Source organism: Macaca mulatta, chromosome 15 (assembly GCF_049350105.2).
Source record: "Macaca mulatta isolate MMU2019108-1 chromosome 15, T2T-MMU8v2.0, whole genome shotgun sequence".
NCBI classification, from domain to species: Eukaryota; Metazoa; Chordata; class Mammalia; order Primates; family Cercopithecidae; genus Macaca; species Macaca mulatta.
The window spans coordinates 50783038-50802953 of record NC_133420.1 but is presented as its reverse complement, the minus strand read 5'-3'; the positions used below and the strand labels follow the sequence as shown (position 1 = coordinate 50802953).

At 46.5% G+C, this 19916-nt stretch overlaps 2 long non-coding RNA genes across 7 annotated transcripts in view; one reads left to right on the top strand and one right to left on the bottom strand.

Moving 5' to 3' along the window:
• LOC144334854 (uncharacterized) overlaps positions 1 to 19916 on the top strand; it is a 179471-nt gene that overhangs the window by 28907 nt on the left and 130648 nt on the right. For 2 of the 4 annotated variants that reach the window (XR_013405102.1, XR_013405103.1), the window contains exons 3-4: positions 6581 to 6650; positions 15800 to 15937. This is a non-coding gene — a long non-coding RNA (uncharacterized LOC144334854). Of the gene's footprint in view, positions 1 to 6580; positions 6651 to 15799; positions 15938 to 16083; positions 16159 to 17237; positions 17472 to 19916 lie in introns of those variants that run through there. The other 2 variants (XR_013405104.1, XR_013405105.1) reach the window with 2 other exon arrangements.
• Positions 1276 to 18025, bottom strand: LOC144334853 (uncharacterized). Of its 3 annotated transcripts, XR_013405101.1 has the most exons (5): positions 17848 to 18025; positions 17164 to 17289; positions 12117 to 12300; positions 7103 to 7136; positions 1276 to 6372 (listed from the first exon to the last, which is right to left on the bottom strand). It is a non-coding gene; the product is annotated as an uncharacterized LOC144334853 (long non-coding RNA). The 3 variants fall into 3 exon arrangements; XR_013405099.1 differs by lacking the exon at positions 7103 to 7136; XR_013405100.1 differs by lacking the exon at positions 1276 to 6372 and having other exon boundaries at positions 6642 to 7136.

The window sequence follows — 19916 nt, the reverse complement described above, 5'->3', positions numbered from 1 at the left end:
TGACTCCTCATTAATTACCCTTGGAGGTAATTCTGCAAATGCCAGTAATGACCAGTAGTTAATCTCTCTCTCTCCTGCTTGCCTCGCTTCTTCATTTGTTTTTTTCTTTAATGGGCCATCCAACCTTGTTGGAATGTTTACCAAAGCAGGCTAGTTAGAGATGTAAATAAATGAATTTACCTTGTCTAAAGGATCTGGAGATAGAATTAAGGTGAGAGGAGTAATTTACAGGTGAATAATTACTTGGAAACCTCAGCGGAGAGACTGCTGGGGTTCTCTAATTATTTCCCTTCTCCCAATTTTCTCTTCTTTGAACTGCCAGCACGGGGGCGTACGGGGGTGGCATGGGGGGCTAGAGATGTTATTCTGGATTTCCCCTTGTGATTGTGAAATTCCTTCTGGGGAGGGCCTTGCCAGGATGTATGGTTGTGACTTGCATGGCACTTTCACACCATGACTTCATTCAGACCCTCAGTGAGCACTCTAGGTGGATGGTATGGCTAGCCCCATTTATGGATGGAGCAATTGAGGTTCCTACAGGTGAGGTCATTCCCCACAAGCCATACCATGGATCAGTTGCATATTGTGGCTCAGACCCACGTTTCTGACACTCCCCCCGCCCTACAGCTGCCTATAGAGCTTCCTCACCTGCCAGGCTGTTTTCTCCCTTCTCCAGGTAGGCCCTTGCACCCTCCCAAACACCCCAGGCCGCACGTGTCCCTCTGCATGGAGCTGAAACGTTCTTTGGCGAACAACCTGCTCCCTCTTCCCTGTAAGCTGGTGGCCGCGCCCCTTCCTTACGCAGCTCATTTTCCATTTTAAGATTTCCTGTTTGAACTAAAGGGCAAAGATCTCAGCAGTATCAGCCTGGAGCCGGGCTTCTGTGTGTATAAAGGGGAGCCCTGGTCCCTGCCCTCTGTTTGTCCACTGGCCTTATCGACGGAGCCCAAGTCCCAAGTTCAGAGGCTTCAGTTCCTTCCCGATTTGCTGGGTAAAGTCCGGCCCTTCCGTGCGGGCGGCCAGGGTGGGTGGCCAGCCCGGAGCCAGCGGTCATTTATGGCCGGGCAGTGCTTCCGTCCTGCCTGGCAAGCCACTGGCTGCCGCTGACAGACGGAAGATGGAGAGACAAGGACTCTTGGGGGTGCTTTCTCTTTCCCGTCCTTCCCTTTGTCCTCTGCTGAGGGCTGACTCCTCTGGGGCTCTGCTGGCCTGGCAGCCATGTGTCTCTGTCAATAGAGACAGACAGGGAGAAGGTCTGGGCTCCCTGAAGCCTCCTTGAAATTTTATCTTCTTATGGGGTAGATTTGGCTTTCCAGGCCAGCACATACACTCACACTCACCCACATATTCACGCTCAAGCACACACTCCCAGATAAAAACCGAGGCTCTCTATAGCTCAGTGCTTGCTCAGAGACACTGAACTGGCGCCATTTTTATGCAGGATAATAAGAACTGTATCTTGGGAAGAACAGCGTTTTGGTTCCAAGGTCCTTTCATCTCCTATGTCTCATCTGATCTGGAGGAAAATCAAGAGTCATCCAGATAGTTATCACCTGTGTTTTACAGATGAGAGAAACTGAGAATCGATGGCTTCATTTAATCATCCCTTTATTCAACGGGAGTTCCTAGGGCGCTTGCATCCACCAGGTGCTAAGGATTCAGAGGTGAAGTAGGTACAGTCCCTCTTCAGGTTGCTCAGGAAGTCAGTGATTGCAAGGCGGGGCACCAAATGCCAGAAGCAGCACCCTGGGGTGCCATGGGAGGAGGGAGTCAGGGCATGGGTTGGGGCTGGGGAAATGCTCCCATAAAGTTTGTCCAAAACCGCTGTGAAGCACAAGGATACCCGGAGATGGGCTGTAGTTATTGACGGAATGCGCAGGACACATCTACCTTCGAGTCTAGGCACACATTGCGCATGAGGCTCTCTCTGTAGTGAAAGTCAGCCCTAGAGACACAGAGGAGGGGCTTCCTCTATTTGTGAACTGCTTTCTCTCCAGGGCCTAAAATGGAGCACTCAATACATATTTGCTGTTGAATGGACACATACTACATACACACGTGCACACACAGTGTATTCCACTCTATCTCAGAGCTATAGAACCTACAAGCTGAAGGAAGCTTCTAGAATAGTGCAGATTGATGGCTGGGGGCAGGTCCAGAGCCAGAGCTATGGTGACCTGATTCTAGATCTCATATGCCTGCCCTGAAGACCGTGGGACTAGGTATTGAGGCACCCAAGTTCTGGTCTCTTTTACAACAGCTTTCAATTTTGTGTGACCTAATTTTTTTCCATTGCAAAATAAGGAGGCCCTGTTGGCTGACCTCGGGAAGCCCCCTTTTCTGCTCTAACATTTAGTTAGTCTGGGAATGGGCAAATGGTAGTAGGCAGGAATTTCTCTAAGCTGAGGAGAGTCCTTCTCTTTCCATCCTGATTCAGCAGGCTTCTGTCTGGTCTCCCTTGCCAACCCTTGTTGCCAGAGAAATGTTGGCCCCGTGGTCACTGCTGCTGGCCCTCTGGGCTCCTGTTTGCCTTCCCTGCTGCCTGCTGGCATGGAGGGTTGAGGGGCTACCATGTGGCTATTCTCCCACCCCCAGGCCCAGCCTCCCTGTTCACTTCATCAGAACCAGGTGTCTAGGAACTGAACAGTCTGGGGATGATAGGGTGTCACTAGGCTCTTCTAGGCTGTGGTCAGCCCAGAGCCCCAGGGCCTGTGCAGAGTCCTGCCTGGGGACTGTCCCATCTGGCCCGCCCTTCCTCCTTCCCCCTCATGGCCGCCTAAGTGTGGCATGGTCTGCAGTAAATCTCTCTTGAGGCTCAGAGACTTCAGCGATGGCTATGAAAGTCGTGGAGTCCCCATTGTACCCTCAGCCTGCAGCCAGCATCTTTTCTGGGAGGTGGCAGTTCAAGAGGTCATGGGGAAGGACTGTCTCCATCAGACCACCCCACCGGGCCGCCTCTCCCGGAACTTTGAGCCTTTCCCAGTGGCATCCATGCCCTTTCCACATGATTTACCTCCCCTCCCCCATGGTGTTGTCCTTTTCTATCCTCTCTCTGGGAGGGAACCCGGGACAGTGGAACTTGAAGTTGGAAAGACCAGGGAGCCTTTAAATCCCAGCCCTTCTGCAAATCAGCAGTATGACTTGAGCCTCAGCTTTTTCATCTATAAAATAATTACTTTTTCCCAGGCTTGTTATGAAGATTCTATGAGATTATAGTGCATTAAAGCTCTGGGCAGGTAATCGTAGTGAACAATACTGTAGAATTAGCTATGTACTAGGCACTGTTCCAGCATTCCTCAACCCTAGGAGGAAGGTACTATTTACTCCCATTTTACGGAGAAGTTAAATCATGGCCCAAGGTGAGGTAACTTGTAGGTGGCAGAGCTGGGGTCATGAATCTAGAAGACTGGCTTGTTTTTGTTTTTGCTTTTTGAGACAAGGTCTCTGTTGCCCAGCCTGGAGAGCAGTGTAATGGCACAATCATGGCTCACTGCAGCCTTGACCTCCCTGGGCTCAGGTGATCCTCCTACCTCAGTCCCCCAAGTAGCTGGAACCACAGGTGTGTGCCACCACACCTGGCTAATTTTTGTACTTTTTATAGAGACAGGATTTCACTATGTTGCCCAGGCTGGTCTCCAACTCTTGGGCTGGTCTCTAACTCTTGGGCTGAAGCAATCTACCAGTCTTGGCCTCCCAAAGTGCTGAGATTACAGGTGTGAGCCACTGAGTCCAGCATTCTGACTCTTAAACAGTTGTTCACAGCCTTAAGATGTGTGTGCTTGCTTAGTGTTTCTTGGGTCCAGTTGCTCCCAACTAATTTGGGAGCTGCGAGCATTTACATTGATGAGACTGATTTTTTTTTTTTTTTTGAGATGGAGTTTCACTCTTGCCACCCAGGCTGGAGTGTAGTGTTGTGATCTCAGCTCACTGCAACCTCCACCTCCCAGGTTCAAGTGATTCTCTCACCTCAGCCTCCTGAGTAGCTGGGGTTACAGGTGCCCACCACCACACCTGGCTCATTTTTGTATTTTTAGTAGAGACAGGGTTTTGCCATGTTGGCCAGGCTGGTCTGGAACTCCTGACCTCAGGTGATCCACCCGCCTAGGCCTCCCAAAGTGTTGGGATTATAGGCATGAGTCACTGTGCCTGGCCAGATGATACTGATTCTTAAGCCATCTTGGGCGTTTCATTCACCCCTTTTTCTCCCTTTGTTACCTTCCTACATCCTCTCCACACATCAAGGGCTGGGATCTGGCTCCATTTTCTAGTTCTCTACCCATGAATGGGAGCAAAGTGCCTTAGGCCAAAGTTTTGTTAAGAGGTATAAACTGAATCAGGGTTTGTCTTTGGGGTCTGCCATTTAAAAGGAGGCCAGAAAATGGCCTCTGAGCGAATCAATTCAACAGACACTAACAAGACAGGGCAGAGGCTGCTGCCACAGAACTTATAGCCGGTGGTGTTGCTGGCAGGATCCCCCCACCCAGGCTAAGCTGTCAGGAGCAAGAGGGATGCTTGTCTTAGCTTTAGCACCTGCAAGCCCCAGAGGCCAGGCTGGAAGGGAACTGGGAAACCAGATCAGAGAAAGAGGCTGTGCCCATTTCACAGAGAGGAAGGGTAAGGGGTTAAGGCCCAAACCCAGCACTCAGACTCTTGACTGGGTGATTTCTTTGACTCCTTTCTTCCTTTTACATTTTGTCACTATTTTATTTTATTTTATTTTTTAATTTAACTTTATTTTTTATTTCCATAGGTGTTTGGGAAACCGGTGGTACTTGGTTACAAGGGTAATCCTTTAGTGGTGCAACCATCACTGAGCAGTATACACTAAACCCAACGTGTAGTCTTTTATCCCTCACCCCCTCCCACCCTTTTCCCCAAGTCCCCGAAGTCCATTGTATCTTTCTTATGCCTTTGCATCTTCATAGCTTAGCTCCCACATAGGACTGAGAACATAGGAAGTTTTTGGTTTTTCATTTCCTGAGTTACTTCACTTGGAATAATAATCTCCAGTTCCATTCAGGTTGCTGCGAATGCCATTAATTCATTTCTTTTTATAACTGCATTATCGCTATTTTCAAAACCCCAGGAGAGAGAAGAAGGCCCCAGCGACCCATGATGGGTGGAAGATAGGGGTCCTGGAAGGAGGTTGTTGCCTGTCCTGAGAAGGGGCATGAGGCAGGGTGAAGATGAGGGAGTTTTAGCAGCAGGAGAGGAGATGAAGCGACTTGCCCAGGGACACAGAACTATTCTGCCTCCAGGAAGACAGTATCACTATATCACTTCTCATCTGGCAAGCTGAAGGCTCCTTCTTTTTGAGACAGAGTCGTGCTGTGTCTCCCAGGCTGGAGTGCAGTGGTACGATAACAGCTCACTGTAGCCTTTACCTCCCAGGCTCAAGTCATCCTTCTACCTCAGCCTCCCGAGTAGCTGGGACCACAGCTGTGCACCACCATGCCCAGCTAATTTTTAAATTTTTTTTTTTAGAGACAGGATCTCACTGTGTTGCCCAGGTTTGAGAGGGCCTTCTGTGCAGAGAGTTTGAGGCAACAAACTAGAAGCAGCACAGTGAGAAGCACTTGTTCTGGGAACGCAGAGCCTTGAGTTTGCTACCTGGCTCTGCCACAGAGTCACTGCACGGTCTAGAGTGTTGCTTTTCCTATCTGGACTCACCTGTCCCAGCTGCATAAAGATACCCCGTCCACTGACCACACATCTCCAGGCAGATCCAGGCTCAGGCTCAGTCAACCATGCTCATGTTCTTTTTTTTTTTTTTTTCCTTGAGACAGGGTCTCGCTCTGTTGCCCACGCTGGAGTGCAGGGTAGTGGCACGGTCATGGCTCACTGCAACCTTGATTTGCTGGGCTTAAATGATCCTCCCACCTCAGCCACTAGAGTAGCTGGGACTACCAGCACGCACTACCACATCTGGGTAATTTGTAAAAATTTTTTGTGGAGACAAGGACTCACAGTGTTGCCCAGGCTCATTCCCATGTTCTTGCATTAGAGATCAGGGTACAGGAGTCGTTCTAGGCTGGGGAAGAGAAAAATCTTTATTTTCTATTTTCCAATCATTTAATTCTTCTGTGAGTCTGCTCCTGTAACATCTACTGCAGGTGACAGTTTCCTTTTAGCTTCTAACAAGAAATGCATCGTTTCCTTCTTGTGACTTGAAATAGAAAAAAGAAGACAGGGGTAGTAATAGAATGCCTTACCTAGGACAGAGGTGAGATCGAAAGGGGAACCTCAATTCTAAGGCAACATTGGTTGTAAGTCACATTTTTAATTCAATACTTGCCTTTATGGGGCGGGGCAGCAGGGAGGGGAAGGACGATGCATAGTCACCGGGCACATCTGTGGTAAGTTGTAGCCAGACTTCAGAAATGGCCAAATATGAAAAAAAAAAAAAATAGGTGTGTTAGGATGGAGGAAATATGATATTTACTTAGAAATGAAAATCGATTGCCTTTAACTTATGATAAGATAATTACGTTCCCCTGAGTCATTGTCATGCATTTGTGTTCATAAACCTCCCTCATTAAGTAGTAAGGGTACGCATTTTATCTTAATTCGTTTTTTATAGGGCTGTGAATTCCTGCATTTATCTACCTTTGTTTTCCTGTGTAGACACAAGGCTGCCCGGCCTCCCAGAGGTGAGATAACTTATTATCTAGCAACTATTTCCCTGGAACCCAGCCTGAGCTGAAGTGGGCTTTCATTTCTCCTCTTACTGCCTTGCAGTGTAACTTTGGGTACACTTTATCTGCCTGCCTCTGATTTCTGGTCTGGGTGAAGTTAATATATTAAATCTCTCATAGGGCTATTGAAAGGGTCAAATGAGATACAGTTATACCACTTCTATGAAGGAGGAGCCGATGCTGTCTAAAGCCCATGCATGAACTCAGCCATTCCTCTCTACTGTCTCAGTTAACAAGAATGGCCCATGTAAACATGAATTGGTGTTGGGTTGTTAATGTGATCTCCTGAGAAGGGGCAGGAGAAAGTCTCTGAGAATGGAGCCAATTCTGATGGAGGCTCAGAGATCGCGTTGCCTGGGTTCAAATTTTTGCTTGACAACTCACCAGCTGCATGACATTGAACATACCGTCATGTAACTCTTTGGGTCTCGGTTTTTCCATCTGCAAAATGGGAGTAGTAATAGTATGTACATGATAGAATAATTGTGAGGATTCAATGGGAATATCAAATGTGTGTATAGAATTTAGTGCAGTCAATAAGAGCTCTATTATTTTTTAATCAAAATATGTGCCAGACATTGTACTAGACACTTTACATATATTAGCAGCTGACACCAGTAGGTTCCCCTAAAAGCTTGAATCACCTCTCTTGGGTCTGATCTTTGCGGAGGATCCTGGGTTAAGATGGGAACTTCAGTGATTGCTGGAGAGCTCCATAAGGCGGCTCAGTATTGTCAATCTCTCCTTGGGCAAACCTTACCTTGGTGTCAGAAAAGGTCACTTCTAATAGCAGAGACCCTTTGAAACTCCTTAAGTTTAAGGGAGGCAGGCCAGTACCACTTCTTGGATACTTTCTAGGTTCCCAGCATCTCAAAATACTTCATATACTTCAGCTCAGTCAATCCTTGTGAAAACTCCACAGTGCCAATGTTATTGTCCCATTTTGCAGGTGAGGGACGTCATAGTGTGCGGTTGTTAAAGACCATGGGCTCTGGAGCTATACTCCTTGGATTCAAATCCAAGCTTTTCCATCAGCTAATTGTATGACCATGGGTACTTCTAAGATCTGTGCCTCAGTGTACTTTTCTGTTAAATGGGAATAGCAGCCACATTTCATGGGTGATAGTGGAAATTCCATTAGCTATGTAATGATTCCCCATAAATGGTAGCAGGAGGCTGATGCTGCTGGAGAAAAATGATCAGAAAGGAGAAGTCCAGGCCAGGCACAGTGGCTCACGCCTGTAATCCTATCACTTTGGGAGGCCGAGGCAGGTGGACCACCTGAGGTCAGGAGTTTGAGACCAGCCTGGCCAACATAGTGAAACCCCGTGTCTACTAAAAATACAGAAATTAGCTGGGCGTGGTGGCGCACCCCTGTAATCTCAGCTACTGGGGAGGCTGAGGAAGGAGAATCACTTGAACCTGGGAGGTGGAGGTTGCAGTGAGCTGAGACTGCGCCATTGCACTCCAGCCTGTGTGACGGGAGCAAGACTCCATCTCAAAAAAAAAAAAAATGGAGAAGTCCTACATGTAGGCGCTTAGCCAGGAAGAAGTGAAAGTAAGTCTGCCACCTGGAATCCAGATAGGCTTGACTCTAAAGCTTATGCTGATCAACAGTATTGTGTTTTCCTCCTTAGCTGAGCTTTCCTAACCAAATAAGTTCTAGACAGAGCCCAGAGGCTGCTGAAAGGCCATCTTGAGAGATGGAAGGCAACAGTAGCCGCTCCTACGGAGCTACTTCTCAAGGACCTAGCAAAGACCTAATGACTCACACTTGATCAAGGAAAACAGTTCACAAACCATCACAGGCTAATTCTTGTGGTCCATGCAGTGCAGGCATTCAGGGAAAATGTGTCTGGCTTGTACCACTGATGAGAGAATTATGTGGCACATTTGCTCTTTTTTATTTTTTATTTTTTTTGAGATGGAGTCTAACTTTGTCGCCCTGGCTGGAGCGTAGTGGTAAGATCTCAGTTCACTGCAACCGCCGACTCCCAGGTTCAGGTGACTCCTGTCTCGGCCTCCTGAATAGCTGGGATTACAGGCACCTGCCACCATTCTCGGCTAATTTTTGCAGTTTTGGTAGAAATTGGGTTTCATCATGTTGGTCAGAGTGGTCTCAAACTCCTGACCTCAAGTGATCCGCCCGCCTCAGTCTCCCTAAGTGCTGGGATTACAGGCATGAGCCACCATGCCCGGCCACATTTGCTCTTATTATTATTATTATTTTGTCACCCAGGCTAGAGTGCAGTGGTGTGATCTCAGCTCATTGCAACCTCCATCTCCCGGGCTCAAGCAATCCTCCCACCTCAGCCTCCTGAGTAGTGAGATGACAGGTGCACACCACCACACCCAGGTAATTTTTTGTACTTTTTGGAGAGACGGTGTTTTACCATGTTGTCCAGCCTGGTTTTGAACTCTTGAGCTCAAGTGATCTGCCCGCCTTGACCCCCAAGGATTACAGGTGTGAGAAACTGCACCTAGCCTGCACATTTGCTACTTTTGTAGACTCTTTTAGGGGATGTCTGTCCTTCGAGAGAGAGAGAGAGAGAGAGAGAGAGAGAGAGAGAGAGAGGAAGAATATGTAATCCAGGATGGAGGAATAGACTGCAGCCAGCATGTCAGGAGGGGATGGATGGAGAAGGCAAGGAATGATATTTGGGTACCTGCTCTATGTCCAGCACAGAGCCTGGTGCTTCCCTGATTGGATAGGTACTGTCTCCCCACTACCCCATAGAATAACTCAGGGAGCTGCAGGGCATTGTATAAGGCCATACACAAAGAAGTGGTGGAGTGACTGTTTCAGTCCTCCTGGTCTGATTTCAGTGTCTTTAACACCCCAAGACCTTTTCCACCCATGCCCCGAGCACATGCTGGTCTCTGCCTGGAATTTCTCCCATTCTGGGCATACTGCTACATTCTAAAAAATTCTTTCTTTAAGCTCCACGTTTGCCTCACAGTTTCACCACACATGCAATTATTTATTTGCCTTTAAGCTTGGGGGGTGCGTGGCGGGCAGATTTCCACAGTGAAATGTAAATGACAAGACAGCAAGGTATTGTCAGTCTTGTTCATCCTGTGTCCCCAGCACCTAGAACAATCCTTGACCCTTAGTAAGTATTTAATATTTCCTTAATTAAAAAAAATAAGAGCAGCCTGGCAGAGTGGCTCACACCTGTAATCCTGGCACTTTGGGAGGCCGAGGTGGGCAGATCATGAGGTGAGGAGTTTGAGACCGGCCTGACCAATATGGTGAAACCCCATCTCTACTAAAAATACAAAAATTAGCCGGGTGTGGTGGTTCACCTGTAGTCCCAGCTACTCAGGAGGCTGAGGCAGGAGAATCGCCTGAACCTGGGAGGTGGAGGCTGCAATGAGCTGAGATCATGCCACTGCACTCCAGCCTGGGTGACAGAACGAGGCTCCATCTCAAAATAAATAAATAAATAAATAAATAAGAGCAAAGAATCTGACCCAGAGTCCAGTTTTATTAAAGATATAATTGATTGGCCGGGTGTGGTGGCTCACGCCTATAATCCCAGCACTTTGGAAGGCCGAGGTGGATGGATTACCTGAGGTTGTGAGTTTGAGACCAGCCTGGACAACATAGTGGAACCCCATGTCTACTAAAATTACAAAATTAGCTGGGCATGGTGGCGCATGCCTGTAATCCCAGCTACTCGAGAGGCTGAGGCAGGAGAATTGCTTAAACCCAGGAGGCGGAGATTGCGGTGAACCGAGATTGGGCCATTGCACTCCAGCCTGGGCAACAAGAGCAAAACTCTGTCTCCAAAAAAAAAAAAAAAAAAAAGGGATATAATTCACTGACCACACAATTTACCTAACAGTATATAATTGAATTTTTTTTAGTATGTTCACAAAGTTGTACATTTTCATCACCCCAAAAGGAAACCTTGCATTCACTAGCAGTCACTCCTTATTCACCTTCGCCCCCAGTCCCTGGCAAACTTGATCTACTTTCTGTCTGTATGGATTTGCCTGTTCTGGACATTTCATATAAATGGAATCCTGTCATATGCCCATCAGTTGGTGGGGATGTGGGTTCTTTCCATTTTTCAGCTATTGTGGATAATGCTACTATGAACATTCGCATACACGTGTTTGTGTGGACATGTGTTTGCATTTCTCTTGGGTATATCCCTTCATCTTGCTTCATTTATTTATTTATTTATTTATTTATTTATTGAGACAGATGCTTGCTCTGTTGCCCAGACTGGAGTGCAGTGGCATGATCTCAGCTCACTGCAACCTCCGCCTCCTGGGTTCCAGTGTTTCTCCTGCCTCACCCTACCGAATAGCTGGGATTACAGGTGTGTACCACCACACCCAGCTAATTTTTGTATTTTTTAGTAGAGTCGGGGTTTTGCCATGTTGGTCAGGCTGGCCTCAAACTCCTAACCTTAGGTGATCGGCCCGCCTCCTCCTCTCAAAGTGCTGGGATTACAGGTATAAGTCACCGTGCCCAGCCTACCACCTTGCTTCTTAACTCTCTTTTGACAGTCAATGATGGAAGCCTCTCATTTGAATGGGCACAGCCTGGCCTTCTGGGAGGAGCTAATCTGCCTTGCCTCCTATTCCAACTGCGTCTACTCGGGATTTACCCTCCAAGGACATCTCCAAAAATGCTGGGGCTGGGGGAATCTGAAGCCTTCCCATCCGTGTGGCCTGGCAGGCATGCTAGCCTCTTGGCTTGGAGTCACCACTTACAGTAGCACCTCATCTTTCCTCTTTATAGAGGGAGAACAAAGATCAAAATGGCTTGCCCCCAGACTAAAAGAGGCACAGCATTTTAATGATTAACACTGTAACCTTGTTATTGGCCTGCGCAGGCCTCTTGCCATCAGTGAGGCAGGAACAGCCCTGCTGCCTCTTGCTCTAAACCCCAGGGGAAGGGTAATTTAATAAAGATTCAGTGCTTCCCTGTGCCAGTCCCAGCACATACTTCCTCCTGCCATTGTGAGATTGCTTGGTAGGTTCTGGGCAGTTCTGAAACTCTCCACTGTGACCCACAGTGCTTGAGCCTTTTTTTTACCTGCCCCCAGGTGCTCTGCGGGACACTCTTCATCTCTTATCTCATTTTGATTCTTCCAGTCACCCAGCCAAGCAGCTGGACCTATTTCCATTTTACAGATGTGGAAGATGAATCCAAGCTTTAATCTTTCATTCCCCTGCTAGACCAAGGAATCCAGAAATACCTAAAGAAACATCTTGAAGTAAAAGATGCTGCCACAAAGCCAGCAGTTCAACTACTTCTTTGTCTCTTCCTTTTGGGGCGATTTTCCTTTCACTTTACTTGTCCTTGTAAAGAATCTTCCTACCTCTCCATTGCCCCTTCCCTCCCACCCACTCTACCCCTGTCATTCTCCTTAGTTGATCTGGAGTGGATGCAGTGGGACTTACATTTGTTTTTTTTTAGCATAATTCAGTCTTCAGCCTTTCATTGAGGTGATGACTTAACCGGTTATAAATTCAGTCATTCATTTCATGCTCATTTCCTGTGCTCCTTCTATGTTCAACACCAAGCTCCACGCTGTGGATTCAAAGGTGGTTGTGGTGTAGTCCAGGTCTTCAAAGCCCTCATAATCTAGTGGGGAAAGAAGAGATGCAAGCAAGCAGTTTCCAGTTAACATGACGAGAGCTCCTAGAGAGGGATTCACACTGTGTTGCAAGAATACAAGGAAAAAAAATCAACCTGAAGATAGGCCGGTCGCAGTGGCTCACATCTGTGATACCAGCACTTTAGGAGGCCGAGGCAGGTGGATCACTTGAGGTCAGGAGTTTGAGACCAGCCTGGCCAATATGGCGAAACCCCGTCTCTACTAAAAATACAAAAAAAAGCCGGGCGCCTTGGCTCACGCCTGTAATCCCAGCACTTTAGAAGGCCGAGGCGGACGGATCACGAGGTCAGGAGATTGAGACCATCCTGGCGAATACGGTGAAACCCCGTCTCTACTAAAAATACAAAAAAATTAGCTGGGCGTGGTGGCGGGCACCTGTAGTCCCAGCTTCTAGGGAGGCTGAGGCAGGAGAATGGCGTGAACCTGGGAGGCGGCGGAGCTTGCAGTGAGCGGAGATCGTGCCACTGCACTCCAGCCTGGGTGACAGAGCAAGACTCCGTCTCAAAAAAAAAAAAAAAAAAAAAAGTATATGTGTATGTGTTTATATATCTATATATACACACAAAAAAATTAGCTGGACATGGTGGCGCCTGTCTGTAGTTCCAGCTACTTTGAAGGCTGAGGCAGGAGAATCGCTGGAACCTGGGAGGCAGAGGTTGCAGTGAGCCAAGATTGTGCCACTGTACTCTAGCCTGGGTGACAGAGAAAGACTCTCTCAAAAAAAGAAAACAGAAACAAAAACTAACCTGAATAAATCATGGATGACCTCCCAGAGAAAGTGTCACTAGAGTTGGGAACTGAAGCACAAATTGGAGTTTATTTTTCTCTTTAATTCCTTTAAAGACCGTATCAGTGGTGTAGACCCCCGTGCTTCCAGTCTCCTGCATTTAAACAGACATTCTCCATATCACATACCTGGCCTTTCCTGACAATAGCTGTTGAGACCAGAGATTGACCTCAGGCCCCAAGTAAGCTGATTCTTAGGTAGGCTGGAGATCACTGATTAGTGGCCTGACTTGAAAAGATGAGCTCAGCCAATCAGATTCCTTTTTCGGGAAATTAGACTTGGGAACAGAGGGATGGATCTAGTTGGTGCTGGTGCTGCATTTGCAAACATACAAGGTAGAATTGGGAAGCCACCACGATGATTGTGTACCAGTGAAGGTGTAGGGATACTAAAGCAACAAGGAAACCGGAGATGCCTAGGGAGAAAGCAGAGATGTAGCGAGGGCTGGAGAGTCCAGTGACTTCAGAAACAGAGAAAACAGGAGCTGCCGGGGGTTGACAATGTTTCTTAGTCCCCACTGTGGCCCTCTAATTCCCTTCCTGTCCTGGAATGTCTGCATGAGACCACTGATCAGCTCCACATACATCCCCCGCTTTAAAAATGAGCTTAAATGAGCCTTGGTTCTTGAAACCCAGGGTCTTAGCTGTAACAATATTCCAAAAATGTTTTCATGGAAAGCAGGGCTTTTCTAGTTGGGTAAGAAGAGGTGATAGTGGAACATTCTAAAATAACCAACATTAGCTCTGAGGGGGTGAGAGGTTTAGTTTGGCTGGGCCTAGAGTCAGCGATGGGGCTGGTAAAATCTGGAGCCAGAGTGGGAGGGCTTTGAGAAGACACCTTCATCTTCGTAATTTATGGTGAAATTGCAGTAACAACAAGTAAGTTCTACGAGTAACACTAGTAAATCAGGATGCACAAGACTGGCCTTTGCCAGGAATAAGCCCATCCATTTCCCTTTTATTCCTGGCCTCACTTTATAGGTAGTTCTCATCAGAGGCATTTTATCTTGGCTGAACTTTTGGCAATGGCAAAGCTGAGGGAAATGCTTTTTTTTTTTTTTTTTTTTTTTTAAAAACAAGCCTCCACCTTTTTACAGGACTCTCTTGCCAGCAGTTTTTGTTATCAGGAGTTGGGAGATTTCATAGTTCTCATTTGTCATTGAACTGGAGTGTTTTCCTGTCCTGCCTCTTCCCAGGGGTGTTGACCTTGGAAAAGTGACTCAGTCTCCTTGAATCTCATTTTCTTTACTTGTAAATGAGGGTAATTATATTTACCCAGCTGAATTCTAGGGTGGTGCTTTTCCAACTTTCTCTGGGGAACCACCAGGGTTTTTTGTTTTTTTTTTTTTAATTCATTTATTTATCTTTTTTTTTTTTTTTTTTTTTTTTTTGAGACAGGGTCTTGCTCTGTCGCCCAGGCTGTAGTGCAGTGGTGTGATCTTGGCTCACTGCAGCCTCCACCTCCTGGGTTCAACTGATTCTCCTCCCTCAGCCTCCCAAGTAGCTGGGACGACAGGTGCATGCCACCACACCTGGCCAATTTTTATATTTTTACTAGAGATGGGGTTTCACCATGTTGGCCAGGCTGGTCTCAAACTGCTGACCTAAAGTGATCCGCCTGCCTGGGTCTCCCAAAGTGCTGGGATTACAAGCTTGAGCCACTACACCCGGCCTATTTATCTTAATTTTTTATTTTTCAATCCATGATGAACCAATACAAGCATGCAGCTTGGGCCATATGCAACCTGAGTTCAACAACACCCAGACTGGTCTAGACCCCGTTTCAGAAGATAAGTCTGCTAGTCACGTGCTTGAATGTTATGGCAATGTTAAAACATTAGAAAGGTTTCTGGCCAGGCACAGTGGCTCACGCCTGTAATCCCAGCACTTTGGGAGGCTGAGGTGGGTGGATCACAAGGTCAGGAGATTGAGACCATCCCGTGAATGGTGAAACCCCGTCTCTACTAAAAATACAAAAAATTAGCCAGGCACAGTGGCGGGTGCCTGTAGTCCCAGCTACTTGGGAGGCTGAGTGGGAGAATGGCGTGAACCCGGCAGGCGGAGCTTGCAGTGAGCCAAGATCGCACCACTGCACTCCAACCTGGGCGGCAGAGCAAGACTCCGTCTCAAAAAAAAAAAAAAAAAAAAAAAAAGAGAGAGAGAGAGAAAAGAAAGGTTTCTAACTGGTTGCTTTCAATTCTGTATTTATTATTGTGATCTAGAAATGAGTAGTTCACAGACCAGCATCAGTCTATGGACCAGACTTTGAGTGACACTGCCTTAGTAGTCTTAAGAAATCAAATCAAGGCAACCTACGGGATAGGGCTTTGGGACTGAGGGTGCGCTTTATATGTAGCATATGTGAACCATGTTTATGGGGTCATAATGTAACGCCGATCTCATGTTTCCTGAATGTTTGTAACTCTTTCTTTGTCTTCTCTGGTTATATTCTTAGGCTGACAATGTTTTCTGGCATGTCCCTTTCTCTTTGCTTGTGACTTGGCATTCTGTTCTGCACTGGAACACAGTATGTCTGCATGCAAAGGCTGCAGGTTTCAGAGTCAGGGTTGGAGCTAGAATTTTGGCTCTGACATTTTCTAGCAATGAGATGTTGGACAAACTGATTGTCCCTCAATTTCTGTATTAATTTAATTTAATTAATTTATTTTTTTGAGACAGGGTCTGATTCTGTCACCCAGGCTGGAATGCAGTCGTGTGATCTCGGCTCACTGCAACCTACATCTCCTGGGCTCAAGCCATCCTCCTACCTCAGCCTCCTGAGCAGCTGGGACTACAGATGTTCACCACCACACCTGGGTAATTTAAAAATTTTTTTAGAGACAGGGTCTCACTTTGTTGCTCAGGCTGGTCTCCAACTCCTGAGCTCAAGTGATCAACCCAGCTAGGCTTCCCAAAGTGCTGGGATCACAGGCTTGAGCTACTGCCCTCTTTTCTATTAACAGAGTGCTGATAATACCTAGCTGGTGGCTATTGTGAGAATTACATGATCTAATGTGAAAAACCATGTCTTGTGTCTGGTAGGTTCCCAGTAAAGCAGCTCGCTTTGCTCTTGTACTCTGATGACATTTTTTTTCTGTCTTATATTCTGTGTGATTTGGAGGCTCAGGAAGTGGCACAGGCAGGCTAATAAACCATGGTGGCAGCAGCATCATAGATCGTGATGCCAGCATAGCCCCCATACTTTGCTGACGCCCCAAGAGGAGCCAGAATCAAACACTGTAGGTGACCTAAGTGCTGAATCCCTCCCCTTTAATAGTCTCTCTGCCTCAAGGGACCCCTGGAGCCCACACAGTCACAGAGTCCCAAAATGTCCCTGCTGATGGGGCGTGGGCTATTTGGCACAGATGCTGTTAGGTGCCTGTCCTTTGCTTAGGACATTCTTCCCAGCTGGCAGAGCCCTAGTTTAGTCATGGAAGGTGTCTGTGTCTCCAGCTCAGGGGTGAATCTTGATTACTTTAACCAGTAACTGCAATCCCACGTTCCCTTATCAGTAATGAATTTTGGGGTGGGTGTGTCTCTCAGTATGGCCTGAGACTTAAAGTCAAACTCCTAGTCTCAAGTGATCCTCCCTCCTCAGCCTCCTGAGTTGCTGAGACTACAGGCACACACCACCACACCTGGCTAATTAAAAAAAAAAAAAAAAAAGGCCAGGTACGGTGGTTCACACCTGTAATCCCAGCACTTTGGGAGGGCAGATCACAAGGTCAGGAGTTCAAGATCAGCCTGACCAACATGGTGAAACCCTGTCTTTACTTAAAATACAAAAATTAGCTGGGCGTGGTGGCATGCACCTGTAATCCCAGTTACTCAGGAGGCTGAGGCAGGAGAACCGCTTGAACCTGGGAGGTGGAGGTTGCAGTGAGCTGAGATCGTGCCACTGTACTCCAGCCTGGTGACAGGGTGAAACTCTGTCTCAAAACAAAAAAAACAAACAAACGAACAAATAAACCAAAACAAGAACAAACAAAACAAAACAAAACAAAGAACAAAAAAAATTAAAGCAGGGAGCTGATGGGAGGTACCTGGAAAAGGTTTCTTCTACTCTTACAACTGGAAGATTCAGTCTTCTTCTGCCTCTGGATGTTTTTCTGTCCAGATGTGATGTCTAGAACTACGGCAGTCCTCTTGTGACCATGAGGGGAGCCAGTCTGAGAACAAAGTTGGTATGTTGAGACATGGAAAAAACATGGATCCTAGAAGAAGATATTGAACCAACTCTGAAGTCACCCTACCTCTGGCCTTTATGGCGTTTAAATTGGACAAAATGAACTTGTAATCATTGTGCTAGCCTTCTGCATCAAAATCCTCAAATAAAATGTGCGGAAATGGGTTTGCCGGTACTGTGCAATGCTGAAGGCAGAGTGGTGTTTGAGAATTCCTGGGCATGGACTCTGCTTTCTTTCTGCAGTTGAGGAAATGGACTCATTCATGTTGTGTTTAAACATTCCCTTGAATAGAAGCCATAGATGTTAGAGTAAATTCTATTCTAGTGACATGAGCAATGAGTAAGAAAGAGCAGTGACATAGCCCTTTGAATCTCATTAGAAGCCTCAATAAGATGTGTGCTGTGATCTGCACCTGCCTGACTGACATGTTATTCTGAATTCAATAATATTCTCTACCTTTGGATAATTAAAATGGGGTCTTACTCTAAAGGGTAAGGATGTGTAGGTGTGTGTTTGTGTGTGGCCTCTTCTGTAACTCACCTGAAACCCCTGTAGTTGTTCTATTTGAGGTAATAAATTTCCTAGTAATTCTTCTTCTTCTTTCTTCTTTCTTTTTCTTTCTTTCTTTCTAGAGACAGGATCTCACTCTGTCACCCAGGCTAGAGTGCAGTGGTGCAATCATAGTTCACTGCAGCCTCCAACTCCTAGGCTCAAGTGATCCTCCCTCCTTAGCTTCCTGAGTTGCCAGGACTACAGACACAAGCCACCACACCCAGCTAATTAAAAAAAAAACAAAAAACAAGCAAAAACACTTTGTGTGTGTGTGTGTGTGTGTGTGTGTGTGTGTATGTGTGTGTGTGTAGAGCTGGGGTCTTGCAATGTTGCTCAGGCTGTCTCAAACTTCTATACTCTAGTGATTCCCCACCTCAGCCTCCCAAGGTGCTGGGATTGCGAGTACGAGCCACCATGCCTGGCCTAAATTTCCTAATTATTTAAGTCACTTTAAGTTGAGTGGTTTATTCTTCGCTCTTGAAAACACCTTAATTGATATATGTTCCAACTGTGAGTGCTTGGCCAATGGGTTCAGGGTTAACACTGGGGTTAGGGATGTAGGAAAGTATATGCTTTCTAAATTTTGCTTTAAGTTTTCACAGTGAATCTGAGAGATCATGTTTGAAATAATCCAGTCCATTCCACCCTTCATTCATTTGTTTATTTGAACCTGTTGAGTGCTTCTCATGTGCCAACCACTGTGCCTGGCACTGGGAATACATTGGAGAAGGGGTCTTGCCTTGGGGACATCATGATCTAATTGACAAACACTTTGGTGGTTCTGCCAGCTAAACTCTCTTACAGGATTCTCTGTGTCTTGGAAACCATTTACGTGTCCCTTCAGAATTTTTTTTTTTTTTTTTTTTTTAAGACAGTCTCACTCTGTTGCCTAGGTTGGAGAGCAGTGGCGCAATCGGGGGTCACTGCAACCTCTGCCTCTTGGGTTCAAGCGATTCTCCTGCCTCAGCCTCCCAAGTAGCTAGGATTACAGGCACCCACCACCACGCCCAGCTAATTTTTTGTATCTTTAGTAGAGATGGGGTTTCGTCATTTTGGGCAGGCTGGTCTCGAACTCCTGACCTCAGGTGATCCATCTGCTTTGGTCTCCCAAAGTGCTGGGATTACAGGCGTGAGCTACTGTGCCTGGCCCACTTCAAGATTTTTAATTCATCTGAGATGTGCCAGGGAAGGAGAGACTTGTTTCTATTGTCATTAAAAAACCCAGGTATATGTGGCCCTGGTTTCAAAAAATGTGTCCATTGCGTTGGTCAGCAAGAACATCACGTTGGGAAGTATAATAGCCATAGCTTTTCTTTACATAGCTAAAACACAATAAGTATTTACATTTGAGGCAGAAAGTAGCCACATATTAAATATCTGGGTCTCAGATTATGGGTTATTGGTTTTCAAATGGGCATTTTTTCAGCTTTATGATCCACCCTAGTGACCGTGGTGATACTTCTCATTACTTCTGTGCAGATCCTGATGTACATTGACTGGCTCTTGTGTCCTTATCTTATCCAAAGCATTGTAGAAGAGAACAAATACATCTAATCTTCAGGACAGTGCCTTTGCAGGTGGACAGGGATAGCATATCAAGCACTGAAGACTTTGAGCCTGGGAAGCTTTGAGCTTGTGATGTCTTCAGGGAAATGAACATGTGACTTGCAATAAGTCTGTTTTTATTTTTATTTTTTATTTTTATTATGTATTTATTTATTTATTTGATATGGAGTTTTGCTCTTGTCACCTAGGCTGAAGTGCAGTGGCGTGATCTTGGCTCACCACAACCTCCACCTCCTGGGTTCAAGCGATTCTCCTACCTCAGCCTCCTGAGTAGCTGGGATTACAGGCACATACCACCACGCCCAGCTAATTTCATATTTTTAGTAGAGACGGGTTTTCTCCATGTTGGTCAGGCTGGTCTTGAGGTCCCGACCTCAGGTGATCTGCCCACCTCAGCCTCCCAAAGTGCTGGGATTACAAGTGTGAGCCACCACACCCGGCCTGGTCTTCTTTTTCATTTCTCTGAAACTTGTGCTTTTGCTTCTCAGAGG